The sequence below is a fragment of the Pistacia vera genome, unplaced genomic scaffold, assembly GCF_008641045.1.
Source record: "Pistacia vera cultivar Batoury unplaced genomic scaffold, PisVer_v2 Contig1486, whole genome shotgun sequence".
NCBI lineage: Eukaryota > Viridiplantae > Streptophyta > Magnoliopsida > Sapindales > Anacardiaceae > Pistacia > Pistacia vera.
This window is the reverse complement of record NW_022195561.1, coordinates 9,186-12,583: the sequence shown is the minus strand read 5'-3', so window position 1 is coordinate 12,583 and position 3,398 is coordinate 9,186. Positions and strand designations below refer to the sequence as shown.

General features: G+C 37.6%; 1 non-coding gene across 1 annotated transcript; it reads right to left on the bottom strand.

The window, feature by feature from the left end:
• Positions 1-563: 563 nt before the first annotated feature.
• LOC116124103 lies at positions 564-669 on the bottom strand. Its single transcript, XR_004127163.1, has one exon. It is a non-coding gene; the product is annotated as a small nucleolar RNA R71 (small nucleolar RNA).
• Positions 670-3,398: the final 2,729 nt, after the last annotated feature.

Below are 3,398 nucleotides of genomic sequence, written 5' to 3'. Positions count from 1 at the left end.
CTAAAGGTGGTGGTGATCTTAATCCTTTCAATTCTGAGATTGAGAGAATGGCCAAAAAGTTGAGAAAAGAAAATAGGCAAGCATACAATCAAAAATAAATTGAAATGGCTAGAAGGGGAACTATAAATCAGAATGTGAATAATCAAGATAATGAGAATAAGGAGGAGGAAATCCCAAGGGGCAATACAACTAGTGGAGTTGTAGTTATTCAAAGAGCATTGAAGGACTACTCTAGTCCTACTGTTGAAGGTTGCTATTCTAGCATTACGAGACCACCAGTTCAAGTGAATAATTTTGAAATAAAGCCAGCAATTATTCAGATGATACAACATTCGGGTCAGTTCACAAGGTTGTCTAGCGATGATCCCAACTTGCATATCGCCAATTTTCTGGAGTTATGCGACACATTCACATATAATGGGGTATCTGATGATGCAATTAGGCTAAGGCTTTTCCCATTCTCCCTTCAAGATAAAGCTAAGGCTTGGTTGATTTCTCTGCCATATAAGAGAATCACTACATGGAACGAGTTAGCTCAAACGTTCCTTACGAAATATTTTTCACTTGTCAGATGAGAAGTACCAATTTCTTCCAACAAGACATGGAGTCATTGTATGAAGCATGGGAAAGGTATAAGGATCTCTTGCGGAAGTGTCCTCACCATGGATTACCAATATGGTCACAAGTGCAAACGTTCTACCAAGGATTACTACCAAATATACAAGCTATGATAGATGCTACAAGTAAGGGAGCTTTGAATAATAAAACACCAGAGGAAGCTTACAATCTAATTGAAGTGATGGCAAGCAACAATTACTTGAAGTCTTCTGAACAAAATTTCCCAAGGAGAGTAGCGGGGGTGCATGATGTAAATGGTTACACCGCATTGGCTACTCAGCTTTCAACTATTCAGAAGCAATTGGGTATTATTCTAAAGGTGAATGCAATTGATTTTTCTACTCTAACTTGTGAACTTTGCGTAGGTAATCACTCATCCAAGGATTGTCAAGAGGGGAATCCATTTGATCAGCCTGAATAAGCGAATTATGTGAATAATTTCCAAAGAAGGCAAGGGAATTCGTACTCCAATTCTTACAATTCGGCATGGAGGAAGCATCCTAACTTCTCATGGAGCAACAACAATGAACATAAAGCACCTCTCGGTTTTCAAGCTCAAGAGCCAAAATCTAACTTGAAGAATGTGCTAACCAAGTTCATTGATGAGTCAAGCAAGAGGTTTGAAACGAATGAGATCCTTCTCCAAAATTATTCCACCTCCAATAGAAACCTTGAGACTGAGATAGGGCAAATCCATAACATTTTAGTAGGAAGAGTTCAAGGAGTTTTGCCAAGCGATACAGAGAAGAATCTTAAGGAACAAGTCCATGCAATCACCTTGAGGAGTGGTAAAACCTTGGAGAATTCAAAGGATGAAAAACGAATGGAGGAACAAGAAAAGAATATGGGATAAGACAAGAATCACGATTGTCGTGGTGATGGACCTCATCACTACAATGAGCATGAAAAACCAGAAGAAACAGTAGTTGTTGAAGAAGATCACTACGGTGATAGAAATTCTCGCCGTGGCAAGTGTGATGTTCTACACGATGAAGCTTCAGAAGTTGATGATCGCCACGACTATGAAAGTGGTCACCGCAGCGACTATGATGAATGCGATAACAACACTAGAATTCATCAGGCCAAGGAGAAAAGTGAAACTACCCTTCCATACCCACACCGATTGAAAAAATCATAAGTTTGACAAGCAATTTGTTAAGTTTATTGATATATTTAGAAGTTTGCATATTAAAATTCATTTTGTTGATATGTTGGAGCAGATGCCGAAATACGCTAAGTTTCTGAAGGAGATTCTCAAGCATAAAAGAAAATTTAAGGAACACAAAAAAGTTATGCTAATGAAAGAATGTAGTGCGCTGATCCAAAAGAAACTACCACCTAAACTATAAGATCTAGGGAGTTTTACTATCCTTTGTATTATTGGTAGTTTTTATTTTGACAATGTTTTGTGTGATTTAGGAGCAAACATTAATTTAATGTCTTTTTCTATTTACAGGAAACTTGGATTGGGAGAAGTGAAGCCAACCATTGTTTCTCTCCAATTAGTAGATAGGTCAATAACAAATCCGAGGGCAGTGGTAGAAGACGTCTTGATCAAGGTAGAAAAACTTATTTTCCTGGTAGATTTCATAATGTTAGACATGAAGGAAGATAGGGAAATACCTTTAATTCTAGGACAACCTTTTCTTGCCATGGGTTGAACATTGATAGATGTTCATCAAGGGAAATTAATCATGAAGGAAGATAGGGAAATACCTTTAATTCTAGGACAACCTTTTCTTGCCATAGGTAGAACATTGATAGATGTTCATCAAGGGAAATTAATCTTAAGGATGAGCAAGCAGAGTTTGATGTTTTTGACTCCATGAAGCACCCATCCAAAATAGATACATGTTTTGAGATTAGTGTCCTTGATAACATAGTGACTAAGAATTTTGAAGAAAGCTACCCTATTTCTCCCTTAGAGAATTGTTTAATGAACTCTACAGATATGGAGGACTAAGTTGATAGAGATGAGATAAGAGAGTGTTTAAATTATTTAAATGCTCTACCAGCCTTAGTTCGTCCCCAAGCCAAAACAATCAAAGAAATTGGAGTTGTGGTAGCTCAGCCAACTTCACCAATCGAGAAGCCATCTACACTTGAGCTCAAGTAACTACCATCTCATTTAAGGTATGCATTCTTAGAAGAGGATAAATTTTTTCAGTCATTATTAATGCTTGTTTAAATGTTGTAGAGGAAGAAAAGTTGCTGAGAATATTGAGGAAATACAAGAAGGCAATTGGGTGGACAATTGCGGATATAAAGGGTATAAGTCCCTCAATTTGGATGCACAAGATTCTCATGGAAGAGAGCTACAAGCCTACCGTACAACCACAAAGAAGACTAAATCCATCAATGCAACAAGTGGTCAAGAAGGACGTTTTGAAGCTTTTAGATGCGGGGATCATATATCCAATCTCGAATAGTGCATGGGTAAGTCCAATCGAAGTAATGCTAAAGAAGGGAGGAATGATTGTGGTCCATAACGATAACAACGAGTTGATTCCAACACGAATAGTCACGGGATGGAGATTATGTATTGACTATCATAAACTCAATTTCATGACTAGTAAGGACCATTTTCCATTTCCATTCATTGATCAAATGCTAGAGAGGTTAGCGGGCCATGAATTTTATTGTTTCCTAGACAGATTTTCAAGATACAATCAAATTGATATAGCGCCAGAAGACCAAGAGAAAACAACTTTCACGTTCCATATAGAAGATTCGCCTATCAAAGAATGCCCTTTGGCTTGTGCAACGCTCTTGTAACTTTT